This window comes from Aethalodelphis obliquidens, unplaced genomic scaffold, assembly GCF_003676395.1.
Source record: "Aethalodelphis obliquidens isolate GAN/ISIS:26980383/991018 unplaced genomic scaffold, ASM367639v1 scaffold1, whole genome shotgun sequence".
NCBI lineage: Eukaryota > Metazoa > Chordata > Mammalia > Artiodactyla > Delphinidae > Aethalodelphis > Aethalodelphis obliquidens.
This window is the reverse complement of record NW_020837945.1, coordinates 102,959,145-102,976,676: the sequence shown is the minus strand read 5'-3', so window position 1 is coordinate 102,976,676 and position 17,532 is coordinate 102,959,145. Positions and strand designations below refer to the sequence as shown.

At 40.6% G+C, this 17,532-nt stretch overlaps 1 protein-coding gene and 1 long non-coding RNA gene across 4 annotated transcripts in view; one reads left to right on the top strand and one right to left on the bottom strand.

Moving 5' to 3' along the window:
* Positions 1-3,971, top strand: part of LOC113623417 (uncharacterized) — a 112,980-nt gene extending 109,009 nt beyond the window's left edge. The window contains exon 8 of the long non-coding RNA XR_003433923.1: positions 2,562-3,971. This is a non-coding gene — a long non-coding RNA (uncharacterized LOC113623417). The remainder of the gene's footprint in view (positions 1-2,561) is intronic.
* The window catches only part of SPTSSB (serine palmitoyltransferase small subunit B), a 31,157-nt gene extending 13,944 nt beyond the window's left edge, over positions 1-17,213 (bottom strand). The window contains exons 1-2 of one of the 3 annotated variants that reach the window (XM_027112561.1): positions 15,794-17,213; positions 6,312-6,408 (exon numbers count right to left, since the gene is read on the bottom strand). The gene's annotated coding sequence lies outside the window, so the exon portion shown is untranslated. Of the gene's footprint in view, positions 1-4,071; positions 6,409-7,607; positions 9,196-15,793 lie in introns of those variants that run through there. The other 2 variants (XR_003433921.1, XM_027112571.1) reach the window with 2 other exon arrangements.
* Positions 17,214-17,532: the final 319 nt, after the last annotated feature.

Below are 17,532 nucleotides of genomic sequence, written 5' to 3'. Positions count from 1 at the left end.
CTGAGGCCGCTGGGCATCACAGTGTGCGTTGAGTAACTGTAATTTCAAAGCAGTCCTGGTTGTTTGGCATTTTATGACAGACTCTAGAGGGATTTATGAATGAAGGACTTCTGGCTGGGAAAGGAAACTTGGAATTTGACTTTAACAGAAAATTTCATAATAGTTTAGGAAATACCAAATTCACGTTAGATCAATTTCAATGTTGTGTGGCTATCAAAAAGGAGATACATATAGTGAAATTAAAAATGAGAAGCACATAGGTTAATGCTGAGTAGATGTTATGAATAGGAAGAGAAACTTGTAATAGGAGAGGACATATCTTTCCTTTTTCCTGGTGTCCTGTCATTGACTCATATAGAAACAGGGCAAGGGGAATTCCCTGGTGGTCCAGTGGTTAGGACTCCGTGCTTTCACTGCCAAGGGCATGGGTTTAATCCTTCGTCGGGGAACTAAGATCCTACAAGCCAGGCAGCCCAAAAAAAAAGAAACAGGAAAAGTATCCTTCTTTATTCCTGCCAATTTGGGAGTGGAGAGTAAGGCTTCCAGGTCAAGATTTTAACTGTAATGTCATTTCCTAGGATGAACCTCTTTATTACTATTTTATTTTTTTAAAAATGAAAGAAAAACCCCATTATCCTAAGGAAAGAGGAAAGAATATAGCTTCTGGGTGGCTTTTTCCTTCTGTAGATATTGTTCCCAAGGGCTGCCAATTTGTTTTTAGAGGTAAAAAGTGAACAGAGTTGCAATGCTAACAGTGGACTTAAAGATGTTAATAACCGTTTAAATAGGGGGATATATGTATACATATAGCTGATTCACTTTTTTATACAGCAGAAACTAACACAACATTGTAAAGCAATTATACCCCAATAAAGATTAAAAAAAAATAGAAATGGAGAGAATAAAAGCAGACCAAAAGAAAAAGTCATTAAATGTATACACATGTTAAAGCGCATTATTCAAGATAGCCAAAAGCAACCCAAATGTCCATTGGCAGATGAATGTATAAACAAAATATTGTATATACATGCAATGGAATATTATTTATCTTTTAAAAGTAAGGAAACTCTGACACATGCTACAACATGGATGAACCTTGAGAATGTTATCCCAAGTGAAATAAGCCAGTCCTAAAAAGACAAATGCTGTATGATTTCACTTATCTGAGGTATCTGGAGTAGTCATCTCATAGAAACAAAGTAGAATAGTGGTTACCAGGGGCTGGAGAAAGGGAGAAATTGGGAGTTGTTCATTGGATGTGAAATTTCAGTTTTGCAAGATGAAAACATTCTGGAGACTGGTTGCACAACAATGTGAATATATTTAACACTACTGAGCTGTACACTTAAAAATGGCAAAGATGGTAAAATTTTATGTTATGTGTATTTTACCACAATTTAAGAATTTTAAATGTCAGTGAATAACTCTAAAAATTAAGAAGGACTGAAATTTAAAAATACAATATAAAAGTAGTCTGAACAATATTTTTTTTTTTTTTTTTTTTTTTGCGGTACGCGGGCCTCTCACTGTTGTGGCCTCTCCCGCTGCGGAGCACAGGCTCCGGATGCGCAGACTCAGCGGCCATGGCTCACGGGCCCAGCCGCTCCGCGGCATGTGGGATCTTCCCGGACCGAGGCACGAATCCGTGTCCCCTGCATCGGCAGGCGGACTCTCAACCACTGCGCCACCAGGGAAGCCCTGAACAATATTTTTTAAAAGTCATTAAAAGTCATTGAGAGTCTCAGGACTTCCCTGGTGGCTCAGTAGTTAAGAATCCACCTGCCGATGCAGGGGACACGGGTTCGAGCCCTGGCGCAGGAAGATCCCACATGCCGTGGAGCAACTAAGCCCATGTGCCACAACTATTGAGCCCACGTGCCACAACTACTGAAGCCCACGCATCTAGAGCCCATGCTCTCCACAAGAGAAGTCACTGCAATGAGAAGTCTGCTCACTGCAACGAAGAGTAGCCCCCGCTCGCCGCAACTAGAGAAAGCCCGCACGCACAGAAACGAAGACCCAACAAAGCCAAAAATAAATAAATAAATTAATTAATTAAAAACAAAAAAAGTCATTGAGAGTCTCAATTTGTAGTGGGGCATTACTAGTCTAGCAAAATTGCTTGGATGTACCATCCAAAACTAAGTAAATGAATAACCCCAAAGGTCTTCAAATAATAATTGTGAGGTTCCAGTTGGGGTTCCCTTCTTGGCTTTCATGACATAAGAGGAAAATTGGAAACTGATGAACTACAAAGAACTTTCTGAGAGGAGTGTTGACCTGTTTAGGTTGATTCTTGGCATCAGTGAAATTCTCATAATTTCATTCCCTATAGTACTTGTGGGAATTAAAATTCTGTGATATGCTTACCTGTTTTTGACAAGGATGAATAAAGAGCTCATAAGATCCCCAAACCCAGAATATTTAAAAGGGAGTAAGAGTGGAAAAGTGGCTAAATCGTTCGACTGAAACTACTTTTCTACTGTTATTACAAACCCCTTTCCCGGCAACTATGTGCCACGTACGTCATAACAGTTCTGCCTTTCTCTTTTCTTCCCCAGCTCTTTGCCATCAAAACTACACTTTGGTAAAGGAAATACCTGCTTACTGTCTGTTCCTAAGGACTCAATTTTCTTAGAAGCTAGAAGCCTGAGCACAAAAAAATCAAGATTTTGTCTCATCCCTGCCTATTGTCATTATATTTCATATGTCTTCAGAAATAGAAGACTTTTTTTTCCCAAGGAGGAGTTTGAGGGCAAGGAAGGTGAGTTACTGCAATACTGATTTGTCAGTTACTGCAATACTGATTTGTCTCATACCTGCTGAGCACTTGTTCCCAGTGTTCTGCCAAAAGAAATCCGGTTGCATAGGCAGCTGGTCAACCAGGACTCTTCCAATAGTATTTTCTAATACTAATTTTCTAGGTTGTGTTTTTTGCGGTTTTTTTGGATAGCGTTGAATAGATTTGCTCATAAAACTTTTTATTGTTTTTATTTTTCTGTTCTTCTTCCTCCTCCTCTTCCCCCTCTTCCTTCTCCTTCTCATTCTTCTGGCCTGTTCTTTATTTCTTATTACATTGTCTGGAAGGCTTCTGGTGATGAGTTCAATGTTTTTGGTGACCAGCAACACTGAACTTTCATGGGTGTGATTTTTTGTGACAAAAAAGCCTGTTGCTTTTTTACTGCCCTCAACTGACCTGCTTCTGTATCTCAGTTATTACTGCTTTTAGGAAAGTGAGTGGAGAGCTAGCCTGACTCCAAGGGTCATGGAGATAGACACAGCACTGTTGAGGTGTTCTCTCTGCCAACCCCCAGATCAAGGGACATTTCCCTACTGGATTGGTTAGCATTCTAGGTCAGCTAGTTTCTGAGATGGGGCAGAGGGAGGTGAGAAGGGAAAGGCAGGAGTGATAGAGCTATGTCAAGACATGTCATTGCTTTTAGACAGTTAAATTAATTAGATTTTGCAATCTTGTACTTAGAAATGAGTTACTTAAGTGAGATAACAAAAGAAAAAAGTCTCAATGACAATTTAGCCTAGTGGATTTCTCATTCTCCTGGTCAGAACGGCATTGACATATTATGCTGGCTTCATTCTCTTTCACCTGCTCCCAGGTACATGGGTACCTGCATGCTTCTAGTGAAAAGTGGAAAAAGGCTGAGCTCCAAGATTATTCTTTTAAATGAGTAACAATTGTTCATTTCCTAAGAACTTTGTTGATTCTCAAGTAAATGTGGAGATGGCTAATGGCAACTGGGTATATTAAGAAAAATATTTTCAACCAATAGATTTGGAACCAGTTTAACTATACACTCAAACTGGGTGAGATGAAATGTTCTTTTCCCTCTTTGAATAAATGTGGGTTTGTTTGTCAAGAATACCAGAGGGGGCTTCCCTGGTGGCGCAGTGGCTGAGAGTCCGCCTGCCGATGCAGGGGACATGGGTTCGTGCCCCGGGCCGGGAAGATCCCACATGCCGTGGAGCGCCTGGGCCCGTGAGCCATGGCCGCTGAGCCTGCGTGTCCGGAGCCTGTGCTCCGCAACGGGAGAGGCCACAACAGTGAGAGGCCCGCGTACCACAAAAAAAAAATAAAAAAGAATACCAGAGGAAATCTGCCAAGATAGAAAAATATTTGGGTTAAGATATTGTAGTAGGTTGAATGGTGGCCCTCCAAAAGATATGTCTACATCCTGGAACCTGTGAATGTAACTTTATTTGGAAAAAGTGTCTTTGTGGAAGTAATTAAGTTACAGATCTCTGCAAAAGCTCATCCTGGATTACCCAGGTCAGTCCTAAATCCAATGACACGTGTTCTCAGAAGAGAAGGCTAGTGAAGACAGAGGCAGAGATTGGCGTTATGTAGCCATAAGCCAAGAAGCCATCAGAAGCTGAAAGAAGGAAAGGAGACTTTTCCCCTAGAGTCTTTAGAGGGATTGCAGCCCTGCTGATATCTTGATTTCAGAATTCTAGCCTCCAAAACTATCAGAGAATAATTTTCTCTTGTTTTAAGCCACCAACATTGTGGTACATTGTTACAACAGCCCTAGGAAATGAATTCAGATCTCTTCCTTAAAACCACTAGAATTGTATAATGTGGAATTCTCTTCAGGGGACAGAAACAGCATTTATTAAGTACCACTGTGGCAGGCACTGGCTAAATGCTTAACTTAAATGATTCCAACTTTAAAGATGAAGAAACTGAGGCCCAGAGTCTCACGGTGACCACATGGGGAGCTGGGTGAGAAGCCTCCCGAGAGGCAGTGTGGTGAGTAGTTACGAGCTCTGGCTCTGGATCCTGTCTGTGTTTGACCCTGGCTAAGTTGCTCAACCTCTCTGACTCAATTTCCTCTACTGGAAAAAAAGGAATGATAATAGAACTTCATTCATACAATTTCTGGGAAGATTAAAAGATGTGAAGTATAAAGAATAAGACATAGGAAGAAGGCCTAAGTGAATGTTAACTGTTATGATCATTACACACTATACTAATGTAATATTGCTAAGCCTATGAATACCAGACAAAGAATAGAAGAGAATGAGGTCATTTTTAAAGCAGAATGTGTCAACTTTATCAGTTGTTAAGATCAAAGCCACTTTAAGAGAGATTATTCTTCAGAATGTTTACTCAGTTCTGGTGTGGCTATCACAGAGTAGATAAAAAAGTATATTGCCTCATTTCAAATATGAGGAAACTGAGACTCATTACGTTTTTGTACTTCACTACTGTCAGAAGCCAAGGGGGAAACAACACTGAGGCCCAGTCTTGGGATTCTCTCACTCCAAAGTGCTCTTTCTATCATGCAAATGACTTTATAAATACTTTACAAATGCTAAGTGTCCAACAAGTATTTTTTGAATTAGAAAAATCAAGCCTCATTATCAGTAACTTTAAAGTAATAGTGGAGCTTCCCAAACTATTCTGAACTGAAGAAATTGTTGCCAACTGTTTCAAAACCATAAATCTCTTAAAATATTGCAGCAAAAGAGAAGGATTAAGAAACAGAAGATAAATCTGTTTCTTTTTGTCCACACCCTCTACCTTTTCTTTTTTCCCCATTTACTGTAGATTTAATAAAAGTGGGTAGGTGGCTAGTGGTAGTCTAGGTTTTTTCCACTCTATTTCCTTTTCTTTCTTTCTTAAAAATAAAATAAGCAGAAAGAAAGTGAATGTCCCATATGAACACTGACCAGGTTTACTTTCATTAACGTTTTTTAAGAAAATGTTTTCAGTGTATCATATTCCTCTCTTCATTTGTCCCATCTGGTTAGCTAAGTACTTTTTGAAACATTTACTCCTTTCTTGTATCAGAGGTCTTCCAGGATAAGATACTGCTCCATTTAAATAAAAAATGAAGGATGCCGAAACAGAAGCAGTTTTAACCAGCAAACCCATAAATAAGACAGTAGTTGGTGCTATGTAATCCTGACACTGGCACTTGTACTGAAATTGGCCAGAGGTTCTTAACCAGGAGGCCAAGAACTTGGTTGGGGGGCTGGGTTGTGGAGTCTGTGAACCCCTTGAAATGTTTGCGAATTTTGCATAAACATTTTTTGGTATACACTTCAAAGGAGCCTGTAATGTCTGTAAGCTAAGAACGACTGTTTCAAGGCCTCATTACTAAAGCTAATTGCCACATTTCACTCCTTTTATCATCTTAAATGCCATTATAATATCAAGTATATCATAAATGTTTCTTGGTTGCTTAAGCGAGAACCAGAAGCTTCATCTTGTTAAAGATGTCATCTTATAGGCAAAAGGGGCAGATTTCTAAAAGCGAGACTCTATGATATAATCAATCAGAAGAATCTACCTGCCTAGAAGGGTCCAGGTCTGGGTTCTTGTCCTCGCTTTCCTGAGGAATGATTCTGTGTGTGTTACTTCTCCTCTCTGGGTTGCAGCTTCTTCATCTGTGAAATTAATATTTGAATTAAATAAACCCAGATGCCTTCAAACTTTAAAACAATTCTATTCTGTGTAAAAGATTATTAAACCTCTTAGAGAGATGATCTCCCACAAAATTTTAGAATGTATTATAAAAACAAAGCATCACAAGCTAGCCTTATTTTAAAATTTACTTTTAGAGAAGTTTAGTTTGAGGACATGCCATCGGCTAGCGATTTCCCAATGTACTCTGAGGGCTATAAGGTGCCACATTACCGTCTATGGCAGGGTTGAGGAGAGGCCCCAGATGGGACAAAGAGACAGAAGCTAAGAGCCTCACATCTCACATCTCACTTCTATCAGAGTAGCCTGCTTTTAATCTGCTTTATACACTAGGTTTCTGGGTGAGATTTTGTTTGTAGAAAGTGTTTCATAATTTTAATTTTCATAATTTTAATTATTTAAAGTAAATTTTAATTATTATTAAAATTTAATTGTTGATATCTATGTGGGGGGAAAAAAAGGAAAAAGAGATTAGGTTAATCACTGTATTTAAACATCCATCTTTGAAAAGGCACTGGAAACAGTCAGAAGCCCTAAGCCTTGTTTCCTATTTTGTCATTTATTAGCTGTGTCACATCAGGCATGTTAGATAGTCTTTCTGAATCTTTGTTCTCAAATATAGAATGATGATAATATCTTTTCCACAGGATAATTGTAGGAATTAAATGAAATAATATTTGTGAAAGTGTTTTGTAAATGGGGAAGCATTATAAAGATGGTGAGTGGGTCTTTAGTGGTGAGCTCCAGGGCTCTGCATTTTGTCCTGACCATTGTAGCATCTTTTTCCATCTGAATTATGTCATAGAAAGTAAGGGTGATCAAATTTGCAGATGAACCAAAGTTACGGGGTAGAGTTCTAAAAGACTTAGCAGATTACAGAGTCCCAAAAATGACTGAGGGTAAAACTTTGGGAAAAATACAAAGTCTTGTTCTTCAGTTCAAAAAGTCAATTGTCCAAGGGTAAGATAGGGAAAAATGTGGCCCATGATCAGTTCAAATAAAAAAGACTAAGGAATTTTACTTGACTTCAAGTTCATTATGAGCCAATAGTGTTGTGAAATGGTTGACAAATAAGTGATCCAATTGTCTTAATCTGTTTGGACTGTTATAACAAAATACCACAGACTGGGTGACTTATAAACAACAGAAATTCATTTCTCACGGTTCTGGAGACTGGGAAGTCTAAGATCAAGGCGCCAGCACAGTTGCGGTCTGGTGAAGGTCCTCTTCCTGTTCCTAGCTGCCACCTTCTGGCTGTGTCCTCACACGGTCTAAGGGACAAGGGATCTCTCTGGAGCCCTAAGAACACTAATGTCATCATGAAGGTCCCATTCTCGCGACCTAAGCACCTCCCAAAGGGCCCACCTCCTAATACCATCTCCTTTGGTGGTTAGGATTCAACATATGAATTTTGGGAGGACACATTCAGACCATAGCATGAATATTCTTATATATTTATAGAAGTACTGTGCCACCAGCTCTTGGCTTTGATTAGCATCCTTCTAGCTGCTGAAAATAGTCACTCCAGCAAGTTGAGCACATCCTCAGGAAGCTAGATGGCGAAAATCTGGAAGGTTTCCAATGGGAAACATTGCAAGAAGATTTTGGGGGAGGGACATATCAAGGAGGTCTTAAAAGATCTAAGAGGTTTAAAATGGTGTTACAAGCTATTATGGAGGGAAAGGTTTGGAATTGTTTTATTGTTTTCAGAGGTTAATCTCAGGAAAACCTGGGGAATTCCCTGGTGGTCCAGTGGTTAGGACTCGATGCTTTCACTGCGGTGGCCTGGGTTCAATCCTTGGTCGGGGAACTAAGATCCTGCAAGCTGTGTGGTGTGGCCAAAAACAAAAACAAAAAACTCAGGAAAAACTTTAAACAGTAAGAGTAATCTAAAGGGGAAAGTGTTGGCTGATTGAAGTAGTGAGAATTCCATTAGGGAACTGTTCAAACAGAGTCTAGACAGCACCTTCTGAGGGTTGCTACCCATCAGAAGGAAGGGTTTAAGAAGAGATTACTAAGCTTTCATCACATCTAAGGTACTACTTCTATAATAGCATTCAGTATCCCATTGGAGAATGATTTGCTTCATTAAATTTTTTTCCATAATAAAAGAATATGGATTTTGAAATTGGCAAACTGGAGTTTGCTATAGTGTGTTATTCTGGGTGTTGTTTAACCTCTGTAAACATCAGTTACGACATCACTAACACAGAGATGGTTAGTTATTTCTGTGTTGTTGCGAAGATTACACAACATTGGTAAAGGATGCTTAATGGTGCCTGGTTTTAGTAACGGCTCAAAGCTGGTAACTTTTATCACAATATTATTTGTTCCTCTTATTTTCTACATGCATTTTATTTCTTCTCCTAAGAGAGTCCTTTCAGGTGACTCTATTGAACCCATAAGATGCAAATGATGTAAGTAGGTAAAATGGTGACTCACATGAGTCTGGGAGAAAGAATTTGCCCTATAGGTCATGGGGGTGGGGAGAGGGTACCATATCATCTGTTTTGTGTTTGCATCAGGGTTTCCTCTTAAATGGAGGAAACCTGTGGAACAACATTTTTTGTCCTGAATTATAACCTGATTTTCCTGCCCATCAAGACCAGAACTAGACCAACCTGACTGATTTTTTCTTTGTTTAAAGTTTTAGACAATAAAATATCCTATTAAAAATTTAATGACTGGGACTTCTCTGGTGGTCCAGTGGGTAAGACTCTGAGCTCCCAATGCAGGGGGCCTGAGTTTGATCCCTGGTTGGTGAACTAGATCCCACATGCATGACACAACTAAGAGTTCGCACACTGCAACTAAGAAGTCTGCATGCCACAACTAAGAGTCTGCATGCTGCAACTAAGAAGCAGTTTACTATTCTTAGAAGAAGATAAAAACATGAGATTCCCCCATGTTTGGGGAAGAGGCCAAGAGAATTCTCTTTAATAGGAGTAGAGGGAAGTATTAAAGTTACTAGGTTTCCATAGATGGTCACAGGTTAGCATTTCATCTTATTTAGAAGGTAATAGATAAACACTGCATATGAGGAGGCACTAGGATAATTCTGACTAAAGATCTTACACAAAAAGAGGATTATCAAACTTTCAAAAGAAGCAAAAAAGACAATATAACACTCTTAGGTTTAGATAAGGCTTGACTTCAAATAAATTTTTTTTTCCATTTTTCTGTCTTCTTCTGCATCAGTGAACATTTATTGAGCATGACATTCTGTGAGGCACAAGTATGTTCCAGAACAGAGATGAACTGGCACTTTGGCTGGTGGGTGTGAGAGCAGTAGAGGTATTATTGCCCCAGAAAAATTGCTTTGGACGTGCCATCTTGAGCTTTTTTCCTTCTTTCTTTTTCTAGTCCTTCAAATTTTCTTGTTCAATATTCTACTTATATTCATTCCCAAATTCTCTTTATAATCTTTTCAGAGATCTTGAACCCAAAGTGATAACTTTAGTTTAGAATTCCTAATGAACATCCTTCGATCTTATAATAGAGCTGAAAGGGCAGGGATGCAATATTTGAGTAGCAAACAGCCACCCAGGAAACTGCCATTCTGTATCGGTAATAATAGTGGATATTTATTGAGCAACTTATGTCCCAGAACTTTATATGTATTACCTTAGACAGTTCACTTAACAACATTATAATAGAGGCACTATTTCTATACCCATTTTACAAATGAGGAAAGTGAGGCATTGGGAAATTTCAATATTAACCCAAGGTCTCACAGTTAATGTAGAGCACACACTCTTAATTACTACTCCGCCAGGCTGCCTCTCTATGCAAAGACCTCTGGTTACAACCTGGCAAATCACCATGCATGCATGCATCCATCCATCCATCTATCCATCCAATCAAATATTCAGTAAGCATGTACTAGGGATATAAACTATGAATAAGACTGACGTACTCACTCTCCTCAGGCCACTTTCTAGAGAAGAGGAGAGACAATTACACAAGTGTCCTACACAGTGCAATAAGTGCTATGATAGGGAAGTGTAGGGTACTCTGGGGCATAGAAAGAGGCTCTAACCCAGCCTAGAAGGGGGTGTCAGGACAGGCAGGTCAAAAAGATGAACCAGTTTGCAAGGCAGAAATAGAGACACAGACATAGAGAACAAATGTATGGACATCAAGGGGAGAAAGGAGGGGTGGGATGAATTGGGAGATTGGGATTGACATATATAAACTAATATGTATAAAATAGATAACTAATGAGAACCTGCTGTGTAGCACAGGGAACTCCCCTTCGCTGTAAACTAGAAACTAACACAACATTGTAAAACAGCTAAACCCCAATTTAAAAAAAAGTTCTGTCTTCATCACGGTGTGTGCTTTGACTATTTTGTAACAAAAAGCATATAAAGTAACCTCAAGAAAGAAAGGTCTTTGAAAGGTCTTTGACCTTTCTCAGGAAAGAAAGGTCGGTGTTGTTCCCCCAGTACTTGGCACATAGTGGCTGCTCAATTAAAATCTGTTAACTAAATGAATGAGAATTCTAATGCTCCATAATAACTCCTTTATAACAGGGAGGTTTTTGACTTATTTCTAATTTGATTCAAATGCTTCTCCTCAAGCCTGAAATAAATGTTCCCTTTTGACTTAAAAAAAAAAAAAAAATCAAGTCCTTGCTCCCTTTTAAGCCATTTTCTAAAAGTTCTATTTCAGGAGATCTGCCACACCCATTATATTTTACTAGAACAATGTATCCTCAGGTATCTTTTAAGCCAGGTGCCCTGAGGAGAGATTCTAGGAAGGTCTGGGAAAGCAGAGGCTCTCTGGTTGCTTTTCTCCTTTTTTCCAGTTGATCTGTGGGGTTCCGTGCTCTGTTACGTAGTTCTGAAAGATTTGTTCTCCTTTCACCTTTCCAGAGTGTCCTGGAAATTTTTCTTTCTCTCAAACTCTCCCCCACCCTCTTCACTCTTTCAAAAGGTGTTAGCTTTGGGAAAGTGGTCCTTAATTATTTACCACACAATCCTCTGGCAGACTACGAGAATCCAGGGCAAAGCAAGAGAGAAAGGCCACAAGAAAACTGAAAGCCCAAGCTAATGATTTCCCATAACAAGAATTTTTGTTGTCATAAGGCGGTGTTTTATTTAGGTTGTAGTTCTTTAGAAAAGACATGAAGTTATGTCTTCCTTGTGCTTGCTTGGAATGTTGGGGCTAGTGTAATATTTTCTTTGGTGAAACAGCAGTAAATCCAAGGTAGTAAAACAATGCTGACGGGAAGGGGAAACCAAAGCTCCTCGGGGGAGAAGTTAACTTGGAGCAGGTAATCCTTACAGCCCATCCCATACGTGACCTTTATATTATCTAATTACATAATTTTACTTCCTAGCCTGATGCCACAGTTTAAAGTTGTACCTCGTTCCCTTCCCTGCTTAGTTTTTCTCCAGAGCCCTTATCTCCTACTCATACACTGTATAATTCACTTAAAAATTATGTATTTATATGACAGCCCCTCTAGAATTTGAGCTCCTGAAGGGTAGGAATTTTTGTCTGTTTTGTTTATTACTCATCCAGGGCCTAGAACTGTCCTGGTGCACGGTAGATGCACAATAAATATGTTGAATTAAAGCATTATTAATCCGAATCAAAGCAATATTAATAAGTAATAACTATGATCAGGTTTTTCCTACATGTACTTAATTTATAGACAACTGGTTGGACATTTAAAATTAATTTTTAGAAATCTGACAAGATATGACAATAGGATCTCTACAAAAGCTTTGATGGTCGAAAACTGCGTGAAACCCATTTTCATCAGCGTGGTATGCTCTTCTAAACTTGTGCATGGAAGGATAAACTTGGCCTGGAGAGAATGGAAAATCTTGAGGTTTCCTGATGCAGGTAGACTTATTTGAATCCCTAAAGCTAAAGGTATACTTCGGCTCAGTGTACTCATAACTGTTGCTGGCAACAAGTTCAGGTGTTGCTTATACCCCCATGAAACTCAGACTCACTAATTTTATATTCCCATTTCTAGACAAAGCATTATCATCCAATTCCACAGTTCTTTACAGGATCAGGTAGTTTATGGGAACACAAAATATAGAAGATGAATAGAGGAGAATATTAATTATTTGGGAGCGTCTATATTTGAGATTATTATAATCACTGGAGATGCTTCCCAGCAGTGACATGTCAGTGTGTTCTGAGTACTACAGTGGCCGCTCCAGCTCTTCCTTTACCCCCAAGACTTCTACTTCCGGGCCAATCTAGTGCAAGTGAAACCGGGTTAGTCTGTGTGGCAGACAAGTACACTTTTGGCTGAGATTCAGGTACCCTCCCTCTCTCACCCATTGTGGCCTCTTTCAACAACTGGCCTAAAGAACTGATAAAGAACTAGACTTATCTAGAAACAGGAGGAACAGCTGGCCTCGCTGAGCTTGGATTAATATAATGAGTGGATGAGTCCCAAAAGTTAGGGCATTGCAAACAAATTCTCTATAGGACTGCATCAATGACATTTGACATTTCTAAACAGAGAAAAGCTTGGGCAGGTGTGTAAACATATACAAATCATATAATATGTATCCCCTGTGTCACTCAATTATTTCATCTATCTCATGTGGCCCTTAGGAAAGATCTTCACATAAACTATTGGTCTGGTGGTACATGAAGATTCATGAACTCCAAGTTCTAAACCCACATGTTCTTTTAACAGCTTTATTGAGATATAATTCAAACACCATACAATTCACCCAAAGCACACAACTCAGTGGTTTTTAGTATACTCGAAGTTATGCAACCATTACTAATCAATTTTAGACCATTTTTGTTACCCCCCAAAGACGCCTTGTACCTTTAGCAGTGGCTCCCTATTCCTGCTCATTGCCACTCCCATCCCCTCCAGCCATACGCAACCACTAATCTACTTTCTGTCTCTATAGGTTTGCCTATTGTGGATATGTTATATAAGTGGAATCACACAATATATAGTCTTTCACTTAGCATAATCTTTTCGATGTTCATCCATGCCATAGTACATATCAGTACTTTATTCCTTTTTATTGCTGAATAATATTCCATCGTTCCATTCCATATCTCATTTTATCTATCCATTCATCAGTCAGTGGATGCTTGGGTTATCTTCACTTTTTGGCTATTATGAATAATGCTTCAGTGAACATTTGTGCACAAGTTCTTACAGGGACCTAGATTTTCAGTTCTCTGGGATAATACCTAGGAGTGGAATTATATGGGTTATACGGCTGGGTTATATGGTAACTCTATGTTCAACTTTTTGAGGAACTACCAACTTATCTTCCACAGCAACTCACCCATTTTACATTCCCACCAGCAATATATGCTGGTTCTAATTTCTCCACCTCCTCTCCAACAATTATTATTTTCTTCCTTTTTGATTATAGCCATTTTGGTTGGTGTGAAGCGGTATCTTGTGTTTTTGATATTCATTTCCCTAATGACTAAATGATAGTAAGAACCTCTTTGGTGATTGGCCATTTGTACCTCTTCTTTAGAGAAATGTCTAAAATCCCTTGCCCATTTTTAAATGGGTTATTTGTCTTTTAGTTGTTGAGTTTTTCCTCTTTTGCTTTAAGAATGCGGGATGGTTGGAAGGAGAGCCTCAGATCTTTCACATGCTCTTGCCTAGGGTAGAGCTTCTGCAACACTGGTGGTGGATGAGATGCTTGTGGCCTGCTTTCCCAGGGATATACCATAGCCCTATGCTGGGATCTAGGCTGAGAGGGAGTTCTGTGTTCTTGGCTGTACCCCGCCCCCCCCTCAGAGTGAAGCACCATCACATCCAGGTGGAATTGGCAGGGAAGTGAGTTGTGGTTCAAAATCCAAACTCTTGCTGTTCTTATGGAAATGTAGTGGGTTGTCTTGAACAAAATTTTCTACATTTGTTGTATTTCCTCAGGACAATTTCTAGAGACTAAATAGTTGTGTACCTACAATTTTCAACCGTAATTTTAAAGTTATAGTATTGTTGTTTTGCTAAGGGGTGGGTTCACAGAGCTCCTCATACCACCATTCTGGAAGTTGAGTCCCATTTGGATAATTTTTAATGAAGATTTTGCATCTTGTATACTTGGTGGTGAAATAGTTTATGCTGACATAGTAGATATAGAATTACAAAGGACAGTTTTTTACAAAAGTATTTGCAAATTTACAAACAGTGGATTAAGAAAACCAGTTGAAGTTGAGAATTGGTTGACTTTCAACTTCATATCCACTAAATTTCTAGAATGCCCACCCATTTGGTTTGATGAACCACTGTTAATTTATTGTTATTAAATAGTTGTATAGAAATCTTTGGGTAATGAGGGTGACAGTACGTTTCATATGTTTGTTGTTACTCTAGTAATCTATGTGCAAAACCATCACAGCCATTGAAACAGTCATCAGAATGATGCCTGTTTTAAAAAGCATAGAAATAATTTAGACGTGAAAATCAAATTATTCAAACCTCATTAGTTTTATGCACTAATCTAAAAAATTCACAAGCAAAACTGATCTTGTATTTCTTAACTTTTGTTTAATTCAAAAGAACTACTGGGCCACAAAGTCTTCTAGAAAAACAATTTTCCCAACTTCCCTGGTGCATTTATTTGTAGTTTTAAGGCTAAGATTTACATTTAACAATTCTTCAAATTCTTTATTTGATCAAGGGCTGGGTTCATATGTTCATTGCCAACCAGTTGAATGTCATTTTAGTTGAAACAGATCTAGAATCTCTGCTCTTATCTAAACCCTTTTTATTATACCACATCCCCACCCGCATGTCAAAGTTATCTATATGTACCTTTCTCCTTGGGTTTAGAAGTCTAATTACTTATAAATGAACACAATCATCTTTAAGAAAATACATCCTGCGTAATAATCATGAAAAAATGTTAAAATGTATTCCTTGTTGGAAACTCTTCACTTTTTGGTCAGTTGACTTGTGTGTATTATTGGCTTAAGTAGCAAAAATAGGCAAAAAATATTGTATCAGAGCATGAAACAAGATAAAGATGAATATTTAAGAATGAAATCAAGCACCTCCCAATGACATGTCTCTGAATAGTTATTACTGAACTATACAAAGATAAATAATGAAAGTAATTAACAAAGTAATTTTCTCTTCTTTTGGCTGGGAAAGTTTTAATAATAAAGTTTGACTTCTGTTGAGTGAAACATGTTAGTTTCTAACATAGTTAAAGGCAAATGGAAAAGCCCATTCAATTCTTAAAATTTTTAACGCAGCTAAATAATAAGCTGGTACATTGCATTATGGCTTGGTATTATTTTTTCCTTATAAAGACAGGAATTCTATCCTTCTAAAGCTACTTTACAGTTCAAGCAGATATTTGGAAGATGGAAGATGCTTACCTCCCAGTTGGGTGTATCTCCTTGCGGCTTAGGTGAGCACCAGTGCTTTGGCTTCTCCCCAACTGCTGCGAGCTTCCCACTGCGCTGGGCGCCTCGAGGCTCCAAGAGTTAGGTGTTCGGCCCCGCCCTCTGCACTATTGCTAAAACTCCAATTCTGCCAGACTGATTCCGGTGATTAATTATTGACAAAAGGAAAACACTCCCAGGCAAACTTGTGTCCAACCGCACTGCTCCCAACGACTCCTTCCAGAAGAGAATGCCGGCTGCACCACTCCCCTCCCCCCTTGCTCTATGGTCCCAACTTCCCACACGCTGCCACTCTCAGTCCTGGGCGACCAGGCTCGTCCTCGGAGGAATGCAGCCCAGCGACTTCTACATTTTTAAATTTGGTTTCCTGTAGCTCGTTAGCACTTCTCCGGGGAAGAGCCTCTCAGGAGGGGGTGCTTTCCGGATGCAGGGGAAGCCGGGGCTCTGAGAGCAACGGAGCAGGCTAAGGCGTCGCTGTCACCTCCGGCTGCTGCAGTAAAACCCCGAGTCGCGGCGGGGATGGGCAGGAGGGGGTGGGGAGGCGCCCTCCCCCTCGCTCGGATCGGAGCCCCGACACTACCGGAGGGGCACGTACTTCGGTGGTAGTGGTGGGAGCGAGCAGATAAACAGGAGGCGAAGGTGGGAGCTTTGGGGCTTTAGCCTAAGCCAACGTCAACCCGCCCAGGGAAAGCCTGCGCCCAGCATCCATCGATCTGCAGACTTCGGCAAGGGGGTGAAGCCGGGCGGATGCTGAGGACTGCGGTCTGAAACTCAGCGGCAGGCTGCGAAGTGAGCCCAGGGCTCCGGGCCGGGGCGGCAGTCGGCCCAGCAGGCATCCCACCGCATTCGTCTGTCAAAAACGGAAGAAAACAAACCCTTTTAGCTTTGGCAGTTAATTTTGGTGCCTTTGAACGTGCAAAACGCCTCTCCCCGCCCCACTCCCTCCATCCAGCACCTTCCCTCCTCCCCGTTGGCTGGGCGGTTAATCGTTGAAAGGCTGGACCCCCTCGGGGAAGCAGATGGAAAGATCGTGCCCAGCGAACTTGTGTGTGCTCACTCACAAGTGAAGAGAATTTGGGCCCGGACTGCGGCAGGAAGGCAAATTGGGGAGAGAGGGCTGGGAGGTTCGTTGTCTACACTCGCGGCGCAGGCTGCCGCGGCTCCCGGACCGGCGACCCCAGCGCTCGCGCTCGGTGCTCAATTATCTTCCCGGGGAGACGCGGGACCGCGAAGAGCATCTTCCCTGAAAACCAGCATCCAGAACACCATCGATTCCTTTTCTACCAAGGACACAGTGCTTAGATTGAACGCCGCGGCTGCTTGCTGAGAGCGCAGAGGACCTTGAGGCTTCTAGCCCCGATATCTCTGTAGCCGAGACTCTGCCCAAGACCTAGTGGGGTCCGGGGCGAAAGAGTCTTTTGATTAATGAGCATTCGGGCAACATCTGCCCGTCAGCCCCCATCGCCTAAGGAGGACACGTTGCACACGCTCGGCCTCATTGTGTTGAAGCGCGAATTTTAGCTGCAGGCAGGTTTCCGTTCACTTCACAACGCGCTTCCAGCAGATTCCAACCTGCCGGTGCAGCGAAGAGAGAGACTCATGTAACTGGGTGGGGGTTACTGCAAGTCGGGGGGAGGTGTCCCCAAAGGAAGCCGAAAGTGGTTGGGGCCAGGGAAGGGAACCAATGGAAACTGAGCACCTTGGAGCATCTG